Source organism: Myotis yumanensis, unplaced genomic scaffold (genome assembly GCF_028538775.1).
Source record: "Myotis yumanensis isolate MYYU_CA2020_CCGP unplaced genomic scaffold, mMyoYum1.0.hap1 SCAF_1, whole genome shotgun sequence".
Classification (NCBI taxonomy): Eukaryota; Metazoa; Chordata; class Mammalia; order Chiroptera; family Vespertilionidae; genus Myotis; species Myotis yumanensis.
In genome coordinates this window covers 35626863-35639670 of record NW_027223752.1, presented here as the reverse complement: position 1 = coordinate 35639670, position 12808 = coordinate 35626863, and the positions used below count along the sequence as shown (strand labels likewise).

General features: G+C 40.9%; 1 protein-coding gene and 1 pseudogene across 15 annotated transcripts in view; both read left to right on the top strand.

Annotated features, from left to right (window-relative positions):
* GPHN (gephyrin) overlaps positions 1-12808 on the top strand; it is a 452278-nt gene that overhangs the window by 235092 nt on the left and 204378 nt on the right. The gene's annotated exons all lie outside the window — the stretch shown is intronic.
* Positions 6670-9767, top strand: LOC139002398 (histone H4 transcription factor pseudogene; annotated as a pseudogene).

Genomic DNA, 12808 nt, shown 5'->3' with positions numbered 1-12808 from the left:
TTAGGGTTTTTCAAAATGCTGACACGCTGAGCTCCAAAGGTTCGCCATCACTGATCTAATGGTTTATTTATTTATTACTTTAGCAACTCTTAAATTAAAATCTCCTTTAATGAGGACAACATATAACATATCATTTAAGTTAAAGACAGAAGTATAAATTAGTGAGAGTCTGTTGATTTAATGATTTGATTAAATAGACAGTTGAACTCAGAGCAACCTAAAAATATACAGCAACTTTATAATATAAGCATACCACAATCATTTATAGCCGTTTATTGACCCTATGTGCAATATGAATATATAAGTAAATATATGCATTTAATGCTTAGAATGTGAGTTACAATGCCCTTTCTTTTACTTGGACTAAGTTTATATCCCATGAAGAGAAGCCACTTGAAAATAACTAAAAGGAAATGTGAATGGGTCATTAGATACTGTATTCCCTTTGCTATCACAAGTACTATATGGGAATATTTTAGTAAGAGCAAAAATAGAATTAAAGTAGAATGATAGAGATTTTAAACTTAAAAGACCATGCTGATCTTTAAGGAACTTATATTAACTCTTTTATTCTGTTGGGGATTTTTTTTTTTTTTTAGCCTTTACTTATATTACTATAGATATGAGGTCGAGAGTCACATTTGATCCCTTTTCTCTATGAAATTAAGTGTAGTTATCTGTGAACATAAAATAACTCTTTCTTGGAATAAAAGGAATATAGTTAAAGAATTAAACTTCATCTCTTGTTAATTCTTTTATAATGTAAATTCTATTTTGGCAGGCATAGTGATACTCTATTTGACAGGCCCCATATTAACCATTAGGGATACTAAGAATAGAAAAAAATATGTAAGGCCTTGTCCTTAATGATCCTACAGTTAACCTGGAGAACTTGTTCTTTGCAACTGTTAAGGTAATCCTTAAAATTGACTATAGATTTCTTGATCCAGTATAGAAATATTACTTTTTGTCTTATTGAAAGATTTTTCTGGATTAATTCCTTTTCCATCTTTTGAATCCACTGGACTGAGCACTGGACTGCTGAGTAAGTGGATAACTAATCAACAGGAGCTGATTCTAAGTACTTTGTATAAGGTCATCATCTTTATGCTGTGGGCTTTGAAAATTAAAACATATACACATCAGGGTAACAGATTCTTCTGACTTTTCTTTCTGTTCATTGCTGACTTAACTGAGAGTTTCCACAGATTTGAAACAGTTAATAGATTTGAAACAGTTCTACATGAGTGGAAAAGGAAATTGTAGAATATTTCCATGAATGTTCATTTTTTGGTGCTTTTTAAAGCCTTTTTTAATTCCTATTTTTAAAACAGCCATGATTAGATTGATGCTTCCTTTTGATAGCATTTTTACCTTGTATGTACTTTGGACTTTGCGTATACTTCTGTTATAACACATGCTATATTGTAATTATTTACAAACAGTCCTCGGGTTACGTCATACTCAGCGTACGTTGTTTCATGGTTACATCGCCATCTCCCATTTATTTGTAAAAAAAAAATGTTCCATCATTTCGACATATGTTCATATGTGCTTTATGTTTTTTATTATTTATTTACCAAAACTAAAGGTCAGGAATTGTTATCTTTCTTTTAAATTTCTTTTACTGTTTCACTTCATTACTGCTGTGTATGTGCTCCATGTGAGTGACATAGGTGCTTATGTAGGTAGATTCCAACTTACGGCGAAAATCGCGTTACATCCGTAGGAACGGATCGCCGACGTCGCCGACGTAGCCCGAGGACCTACTGTACTTTCTTGTCTGTATCACCTAATTTGTATAAAACTCTCAAGAACAGGTGCTTTGTCTTATTCATTTTTACATCCTCACCCTGCAAAACAACTTTTAACGCATAGTAAGTACTCAAAAAATATTTATTGTTAAGGTTATTTTTATTGATAAATCAATACATCCTAATTCTAATAGAATTTTTTTCAAGGTAATCTATCAAGTTGGTGCCTTGCATTTCTGTTTTTATCTCTAGAAAGCAGAATTAAATAAAAATACCTTTCAGAATCACCAAATCTATTATTCCAAATTGTTTTTATCTATTTGATTACTTGATATGCTATAGGTTTTCTGTACAAGAAAGTTGAAAGATAGTATCAAGTATTGGTTAAGAGCATCATCTCTGAAGGCAGATGGCTGGCTTGGGTTCTATTGGGGCTCTACTACTTACTAGCTACTTAACATCTGTTTTGTTTTCTTATCTGTATAATGAGGATGTTAATAGTACCAGTGTTCTTGAATTAAGTGAGTCCATGTAAAGTATTTAAAACAATAACTGATGTATAAGTCTTATTTAAGTGTTAATCGTTGTGGTATTTTTATTGGTTGGGTGTTCTAGTTCTTAAACAAGTCTGTTGGAAATACCTTCTAATAGCTTTCTTTCATCTGAAAATGCCTTTATTTTACCTTTATTCCTGAAGGATATTGTCACTAGATGTAGTATTCTGGATTGACAGCTCTTTTTTTTTCAGCACTTTAAAAAAAAAGTTACACTGTTTCCTGCCTCCATGATTCCTAACAAAACTTAAGTGATAAGGAAAGTTATAGCTGTAAATACTTACATTTAAAAAGAAAAGCCTCAAAACAACCACCTAACATTATAGCTTAAGGAACTAAAGAAAGAAGAATGAACAAAACCCAAAACTAGAAGAAAAAAGAAAATAATAAAGATTAAAGCAGAAATAAATAAAATAGCAAATGGAAAAAGCAATACAGAAAAATTAACTAAATCAAATATTGTTTCTTTAAAAAGATCAACAAAATTGGATAATCTAGATGAAATGGATAAATTCCTACAAACACAAAGCCTAGTAGATTGAATCACAAAGGAATAGAAAATCCAAATAGATCTGTAATTAGTAAGAAGACTGAATCAGTAATCAAAAACCTACCTACAAATAAAATGCCTGTATCAAACAGCTTCACTAATAAGTCTACCAAACATTAAAAAATAATGGATACCAATCCTTCTCAAACTCTTCAAAAAAATTGAAGAGAAGGGAACACTTCCTAACTAATTCTATGAGGGCAGCACTACCCTATACCAAGGAAAGACAAAAAAAACTTCAAGAAAACAACTGACCAATATCCCTTATGAACATTGATGCAAAAATATTCACCAATATACTAGCAAACCAAATTCAGCAGCATATTGAAAGAATTATGCACCATGATGAAGTGGGATTTATATCTAGAATGCAAGAATAGTTCTTCATACAAAAAAACAAAACAAACAATCAATATACCACACTAACAAAAAAAGGATTAAAAACACTGAGTAGCTCAGTTGATACAAAAAATATTATTTGACAAAATTCAGCATGCATTCATGTTAATAACACTTAATCTGAAATAGAAGGAAACTACCTTAACATAATAAAGGCCTTATATTAAAAACACACAGCTAATATCATACTCAATGGTGAAAGACTGAATGCTCTTTCTCTAAAATAGGAACAAGACCAAGATGCCAATTTTTGTGAAACAAGCCAGTCAATGAAGGAAAAATACCACATGATCTCACTCATTCATGGATAATAAAGACCATTACAAACTTTTGAACAATAATAGTTACAGAGGCAGAGCTACCTCAAACTGATTGTCAAACTGCAGTGGGAAGGCCAGGGAGGGTTGGGGGACAGGAGGGAGGGGAGTAAGAGATCACCCGAAGGACTTGTATGCATCCATATAAGCATAACTAATGGACATAAGACACTGCGGGGAAAGGGAGGGCAGGGGTTTGTCAAGGGCCGGGGGGAAAAAAGGACACTTATGTAATATCCTTTGTAATACTTTTAGTGAAAAAATAAATTTAAAAAAAAAAAAAACTATTGGAACTTGTAGCTGGAGCATTAGGCAAAAATTAATTAATTAATTAGTTAATTAATGGAATTCCAAATTGGGAAGAAAGAATTGAATTTATTCCTGTTTGACTTAATCTTCTATGTTACAAAAACCCTAAAGATTATACTCACACAACCCATTAGAACTAAGAATTATATTCAGCCAAGCTTAAGATACATAATCAACATGCATTTGATCAACATGCAGTTGTGTTTCTATACATTAACAATAGCATTTAAAAGAATAAAATGCTTACTCATTATCTTGATCAAGGAGGTGAAAGACTTGTACATTGAAAACTACCAAACATTGCTGAAAGAAATGAAAGACTTAATTAAATGGAAATCCATCCCAGGTTTATGGATTGGAAAATTTAATTATGAAAATGTCATTACTACCCAAAGTAATCTACAGATATAATGCAGTCCTATCAAAATACACATAGCAACATCCTTTTGCAAAAATAGAAAATTTTATTCTAAAATTTATAGAAAATCTCAAGGGACCCCAAATAGCCAAAATAATATTAAAAAAGAACAATAAAGTAGGAGGACTCTCTCTCCCTGATATCAAACTTATTAAAAAGCTACAATAATTAAAACTGTGGTACTGGCATTAAGACAGACTTTTTTAAACCAATGGAATAGAATAGAGAGGTCAAACCTGACTGGTGTTGCTCAGTTGGTTGAGCAGTGTCCCATGCACCAAAAGATCACTGGTTTGTTTCTCAGTCAGGGTATATGCCCAGGTTGTGGGCATGACCCCAGTAAGGGCATGCAGGAGGCAGCCAATCAATGTTTCTCTCACATTGATGTTTCTCTCTCTCCCTCTCCTTTCCTCTCTCTCTCTAATATCAATAAAAACATATTTTTTAAAAGAGGATTTTAAAGAAGAGAAAGAATAGAGAGGCCAGTTATTTTTGAGAAGGGTACTAAGACAATTCAGTGTGGAAAATTATAATCTTCCCAAATGGTGTTGGGAAAATTGAATATCCACATGAAAAGTATGAAGTTGGACCCATACCCTACACCATCTACACTAATAAAAGAGAAACATGGTAATTGGCGTACGACCGCTACCCTTTTCATTGGCTAATCAGTGAGTATATGCAAATTAACTGTCAGCCAAGATGGCGGCCGGCAGCCAGGCAGCTGGAAGCGAACATGAGGCTTGCTTGCTGCGGACTCCAACGTTCCCCGCCTCACTTGCTGGCCTCTGAGCTACAACTCTAAGAAACTATGTACTATGTTGCAAATAAGAAGAGAAACAAAACTCCAGAAACCAGCAGACTGAAACCCAGCCGGACCAAAACATTGTATTCATGTTTTCAGCAGCGAGGCCTCAGAGCTAAAGCTGGCCCAGAATAAAAAAAAAAAGAAGAAAACAAGGAGCATTGGGAGCTTCGGTCACTTGCCACCAGAAAACAGCCCTCAGCCCCTCACCCAGACTGGCCAGGCACCCCAGTGGGGACCCCCACCCTGATCCAGGACACCCTTCAGGGCAAACCAGCCAGCCCCCACCCATGCACCAGGCCTCTATCCTATATAGTAAAAGGGTAATATGCCTCCCAGCACTGAGATCAGCGGAGCAGCGAGGCTCCCAGGACCGGGATCAGCGTGACAGGGGGCAGCGCCCAAACCCCCTGATCGCCCTGCAGCTCTGTGTGTGACAGGGGGCGGAGCCACAACCTCCCTATCCGCCCTGCTCTGTTCGTGACAGGGAAAGGCGCCCCAACCCCCTGATCAGCCCTGCTCTGTGCCTGATAGGGGGGAGCTCCCCAATCCCCTGATTGCCCTGGGGCTCTGTGCTTGACAGGGTGCGGCGCCCCAACCCCCCCGCCCCACGGGCCCTGCTCTGTGCCTGATAGGGGGGAGCTCCCCAACCCCCTGATCGGCCCTGCTCTGTGTGTGACAGGGTGCGGAGCCCCGCCCCCATGGGCCCTGCTCTGTGTGTGACAGGGTAGAGCCATAACTTCTCCATCGGCCCTGCCCTGAGTGTGACAGCGGTGGCACCCCATCCCCCTGATTGGCCCTCCTCTGGGGTGATAGAGGGTGGCGCCCCAACCCCCCTCCACGGGCCTTGCTCTGTGTTTGACAGGGTAGAGCCATAACCTCCCCATTGGCCCTGCCCTGAGTGTGACAGGGTGCAGCACCCCAACCCTCTGATCCACCCTGCTCTGTGTGTGACAGGGGGCGGTGCCCCAACTCCCCTATCGGCCCTACTCTGTGAGTGACGGGGGGAGCTCCTCAACCCCCTGATCGGCCCTGCTCTGTGCGTGACAGGGAGGAGCTCCCCAACCCCCTGATGGGCCCTGCTCTGTATGTGACAGGGTACGGAGCCCCAACCCCCCTGATGGGCCCTGCTCTGTGAGTGACAGGGGGCAGCACCCCAACCCCCTGATTCGCCCTGCTCTGTGAGTGACAGGGGCAGTGCCCCAACCCCCTGATTGGCCCTGCTCTGTGCATCACAGGAGGTGGCGCCGCAACCTCCCCATTGACCCTGCCTTGAGTGTGATAGGGGGCAGTGCCCCAACCCCCCAATAAGCCCTATCCTGAGCGTGACTGAGGGTGGCATCGCAACCTCCTGATCCACCCTGCTCTGTGCATGACAGGGGGCGGCGCCCCAACTCCCCAATCAGCCCTGCTCTAAGCCCGACCAGGGGCTGCACCTAGGAATTGGGCCTGCCCTCTGCCACCCGGGAGCAGGCCTAAGCCAGCAGGTCGTTATCCCCCAAGGGGTCCCAGAGTGCGAGAGGGCACAGGCCGGGCTTAGGGACCCCCCCCTTCCCCCCCCCCCCCGAGTGCACAAATTTTTGTGCACCGGGCCTCTAGTATATTATAATTAACTTTAAAAGAATCAAAGACCTAAATGTAAGAGTTAAAACTATAAAACGTGTGGAAGAAAACTTTAGGGGAAAGCTTGATGACATTAGATTTTGCAGTGCTTTTTGAATATAATATCAAAAGTAATAAAATAAAGTATAGACAAGTTGAAATTTGTCACCATTAAAAACTTTGTGCCTCAAAACACAATATCAACAAAATAAAGTTACAACCACAGAATGGTAAAAAAAAAAAAAAAATTGCAAGTCATATATCTGATAAGGGTTTAATATCCAGAATATGTAAGGAACTCCAACTCAAAAACAAAACAAACACCCCAATTTAAAAATGGGCAGAGGACTTAAATAGGTATTTCTCCAAAGAAGATATACAAATAGCCAGTAAGCACATGAAAAGATACTCAACATCAGCAATCATTAGAGAAATGCAAATCAACTACAATGAGATACCACTTCACACCTATTAGGATGGCTGTTATCGAAAAAAAAAAAACCAGAAATTCAAGCACTGGTGAGGGTGTAGAGAAATTGGAACCCTTGTACATTGTTAGTGGGAATGTAAAATGGTGCAGCTGTTGTTTAAAACAGTATGGCCACTACTCAAAAAAATTAAATATAGAATTACTGTATTTTCCAGCAATTCCACTTCTGAGTATCTGCCTAAAATAACTGAAAGCAAAGACTGGAACAGATACTTGTACACCAGTGTTTATAGTGTTATTCACAACAGCCAAAAGGTGGATGCAACTCATATGTCCATTTATGGATGGATGAATAGATAAACAAAATGTGTTACGTACCAATACATACAATGGAATATTAGTCTTAAAAATGAATGAATTTCTGATACATTATACAACATGGATGGCCTTAGAGATGTGCTAAGTAAAGTAAACTAGACAAAAGGACGAACATTGTATGATTCCACTTATATGAAGTCAAATTCTTAGATATAGAAAGTAGAACAGTGAATACCCAGGATGGGAAGGGTGGAACATGGAGTTATTGTTTATTGGACAGTTTCAGTACAGAATGATGACAAAGTTCTGGAGATGTATAGTGATGGTTACACAGCAGTGTGAATGAATATACTTAATGCCAATGAACTGAACACTTAAAATTGGTTAAAATGGTAAATTGCATGGTATGTATATTTCACCACAATTTGAAGAAATGCTTTAGGATAGTAAATACAGCATCCATGGCATGCAAATTTTCTTGGTATATTGCTACAATACATCAGACACAGCTTCCATTCAGCATCATAGGAAGTGCATCAGGTTGCAAAAGACAAGTGAGATAGGTTTGGGATGAATAACTACTGCAGCACAGGAAAGCTGGTACCTTTTCCCTCCTCTCACCCCCCTAATATATTTTTTATGTACTTTAGTCCCATAAGAGTTTTTTGATAGCTGAGTTCCATCGTCATAAGCCATATAATAAACAATCTGGGCCCTTCCAGAAATGGTCAAGGTAGAAGGAAAACTGGAGAGACTTGGGAGCTGAGGGGCAAGTGAAGATCATGCTGCCCCCTGGGAAAGTTTCCCAAAAGGAGAACCTGGACCTACAGTCTGAAAGGGGGTCCTGCTCCTTTCTGTGTTCGGCCATGTAGGAGTTCTGTGAACACGTCACTCAGCTCCTGCAGAAGTACCTGCACAGCTTGGGGAAGGAAGAAAAGGATGATGAGGAGGATATGCTGGAGGAAGAATACCCCTGCATATGGCAGGAGTGTGGCCTTTGTCCTCTGGACAGTTCTGCTGACCTTTTCCACCATGTCCACTACCACTGCTACCATACCAAGCTGAATCAGTGGGGGGCTGCCAGCCCTGCAGAGCCAGGCTAACTTCAGCCCTTTCATTTGGACTTCCACAGCTACAACATGACCTGACATCCCTGACCACTTCCCATGTTTGTGGGAGCACTGTGAGAGCTCCTTTAATAATCCTGAGTGGTTCTTTTGGCATGTGGAAGGGCACAGCCTGTGCTGTGAATACAAAGCAGTTGGCAAAGACAACCATGTGGTGCTGTGTGGCTGGAAAGGCTGTACCTGTACCTTCAAGGACCACTATAAGCTTCGTAAGCACCTCTGTAGCCATACCCAGGAAAAGGTGGTGGCCTGCCCCACCTTCAGGGGCATGTTTGCCAAAAATACCAAGTTCTTAGATCACATCTATTGCTAGACCTCATTGGATCAGCAATGCTTCCAGTGTTCTCACTGTTCCATGAGATTTGTGACAGGTGTTGTGCGACCAGATGCATAACCATGTGAATCACTATACCGTAAGTGTCCTCTGTGTGATATGATCTGTCTGCTGCCATCCTCCCTCTGCAACCACATGCACTTTTGCCACAGTGAGGACTGGCCTTTTAAATGTGACTCTTGTAACTTCAGCTGCAAGAATCTACTTGACTTCTAGAAGCACCTGGATACCCATAGCAAGGAGCCAGCCTACAGGTATCATTTTGAGAACTGCAACTTTAGTGCCCGAGCCCTCTGCTCTGTCAAGTCCCATTACTGAAAAGTGCATGAAGATTACTCAGAGCCAAAGTTCAAATGTCATGTGTGTACCAAATGCTTCACAAGGAGCAACAGCCTCACCATGTATCTTCATAAGAAGCACCAGTTCAAGTGACACTTGAACAAGGAACATGAAGACGGCTACATGCGGCTGTAGCTACTTCACTATGAAAGTGTAGAGCTGACACAGCAACTGCTGTGGCAATCACGAAAAGGATTGGACCTGAGAGCATCACTGAATGAGAGCAGCCTGCAGAGCATCATTCTAAAATCAGCATCAGGGGAGTCAGGACCCCAGGAAGAGGTGGAAGAGGAAAGCAGAGGTGGTGAGGGGGTAGCCCTCTCAGCCTCTCACGACACCTCCAGAACTGTCATCCATGTGGTGAATCAGACCAATGCCCAAGAGATAGTCTACTATGTGCTGTCCAAAGACACTGGAGAGCCCCCCACACCCAGTACCCAAGCCCCCCTCAGGGATCATCATGGAAAGATTTCAGGGAATAGCTGAGGAATCAGAAGTCCAGATGGTCTAAAGGTGATTGAACATGACCATTCCTAATCCAGGCTTGGGTTTGAGCCAGGCTGGTGGCAGTGCCCCTTTGAGCAGTCCTTGCCAATGGATGCCTTTTGGATTGGTGCTGAGAGCAGTATGGTCCACTCTGGACCTGGCTTGCATCACTCAGCAGACTCTAAGGACTTTCCTTTTCTGCCAGACCATGTTTTTGTGGGGATCCTAGGAGTTTGGACTTTTTGAGGAGGACACCCTGGTTGTATATATTCTTGTAGAGGAAGCTAGTAGCAGGCTTAACCATGACCCCTAGACATACTGGATTAGTGATTAATATCCTGAGCTTGCATCCATTCCCATCTTTAGGGTTTCTTAGGCCTAGGGATGACATGTAACTAGGCCCTGCAATGGCCCTTTCATCCCAACCAGTCAAGGCAGTGTGAACCAGGCATCCATTTCCCTCCAAAGGGTTCCTCCTACAACCCAAGGACTTCCATGTTATTCTGAGGGATGGGGCTAGGGGCACTGAGTGTGTATATGTGCTTCTGCTGTTACAAAAAATAAACAATCTGAGTAACATGGTTCAAGTTCCTCATGGTATCTTCAGATCCTTGCACAGCAACTCTAGTACAGCTTTAGTTCAGAAGCATCTAGAGCACAGGATCAGTTGAGTGCATTTTTTTAAGTAAGCAGTTTGACCCAGAATTGTCTCTTTCATTATCTCCTTGACTTTGGAAGGGGTCGAGTCCAGCTGTTATCTCCTCAATACCATAACCACATAATGGCATAGGTTTGGATTACTTGTGTAATCTGAAAAACATCAAGTAAAGGAAAATTTAATTTAAAGTGTCTCTGTGTTGGAAGTGTCCCAAACTTTGGACTGACATAAATCCTCTCTTCCGGAATTATACTTCAACCTAAACCTCAAAGGTTTGTCACAGATAAAGTTCTACAGAAATTAGCAGGTCACCCATACAAGTATCAAGGCACATTAAGGAATGAGAGACCTGAAAGACTTAAAATCCTGGTATCAGAATAAACAGAAATAATGTAATATATCTAAGAGAACTAAAAAAGAAGCTGGAAAATTATATTCAAGTAGCAAGTAGTTTTAAAAGAATGAAACGTATTTAGATAAGTAAAATATAATAATGACAAGTATTAAACTAAATAGATAGATTAGATTGCAGATTATATATAATTGAAGAGAGAATTAGGGAACTAGAAGAAAATATTTGAAGAAATTATCCAGAATGCAGTTCAGCTTGACAGAGACATAAAAATTAAGAAGCATTGAGAATACAGTGAGAATATCTATATATAAAAAAGCCTAAGTGTCCGTCTCACCGTCAGACTGGTAGCTATGATGCGCACTGACCACCAGGGCCAGACACTCAATGCAGGAGCTGCCATGATGCGCACTGGCCATTTAAAAAGAAACGGCACCGTGGACTGGGCACCGACAAACTAACACTTGGCTTCCCCCAAGCCAGACATAGGCTCCTCCACGATCCCAGAGCAACAGCCCACCAAATCGCAGTCAACGCTGCCAAGACCCCATGGTGCAAAATGCAGCCTGCAGCCCAGCCCAGCCTGGAAACAGTGGCCTTGGGTGCCAGGTAATGACATCATGTAGCAACACCCGACTAGCCTCCTGGGAGTTTCTTTCGCCCAGGGACCCGACTTGCTTTATAGCCAAGTGCAAACATTTCACAGTTTAACCAAATGTCTGTGAAGTGTTTTCCCATGTCTCATCTCATTTGATCCTCACAGAATCCTGGAGTAGGTAGATAGGAGACTTTATTTTCTTTTCATTAGCCGGAAAATGGAGATTTAGAAAGTTTAGAAACCTGACCCGACTGAAAACAAGTAAGAAAAGTTGGACCTTGAAAATGACTTCAGGTTTTCTCACTGCTCAGGATAAAGTCAAACACTGCCACAGTTAGATATTTCACCCTTTGTACTCCCTGCATGATCTACAATAATAATCTGCTTCATAGCCCTAGCCAGTTTGGCTCAGTGGATAGGATGTCGGCCTTCGGACTGAAGGGTCCTGGGTTCGATTCCGGTGAAGGGCACATGCCCGGGTTGTGGGCTCGGTCCCCAGTGTGGGGCGTGCAGAAGGCAGCCAATGCATGATTCTCTCTCATCATTTTTTTTAATTAAATATTTATTGTTCAGATTATTACATTTGTTCCTCTTTTTCCCCCCATAACTCCCATCCTTCCAGCTCCCACCCCACCCTCCGCCCTCACTCCCCACCCACTGTCCTCATCCATAGGTGCACGATTTTTGTCCAGTCTCTTTCCGCATCTCCCACACCCCTTTTCCCCCCAAGAATAGTCATTCCATTCCCTTTCTATGTCCCTGATTCTATTATAATCACCAGTTCATTCTGTACATCAGGTTATTTATTCACTTGATTCTTAGATTCATTTGTTGATAGATGCATATTTGTTGTTCATAATTTATATCTTTACCTTTTTCTTCTTCCTCTTCTTAAAGGATACCTTTCAGCATTTCATATAATACTGGTTTGGTAGTGATGAACTCCTTTAGCTTTTCCTTATCTGTGAAGCTCTTTATCTGACCTTCAATTCTGAATGATAGCTTTGCTGGATAAAGTAATCTTGGTTGTAGGTTCTTGCTATTCATCAACTTGAATATTTCTTGCCATTCCCTTCTGGCCTGCAAAGTTTCTGTTGAGAAATCAGCTGACAGTCGTATGGGTATTCCCTTGTAGGTAACTGAGTTTCTTTCTCTAGCTGCTTTTAAGATTCTCTCTTTGTCTTTTGCTCTTGGCATTTTAATTATGATGTGTCTTGGTGTGGCCCTCTTTGGATTTCTTTTGTTTGGGGTTCTCTGTGTTTCCTGGACCTGTAAGTCTATTTCTTTCACCAGGTGGGGGAAGTTTTCTGTCATTATTTCTTCAAATAGGTTTTCAATATCTTGCTCTCTCTCATCTTCTGATACCCCTATAATTCTGATGTTGGTACGTTTGAAGCTGTCCCAGAGGCTCCTTACACTATCTTCATATTTTTGGGTTCTTTTTTCATTTTGCTTTTC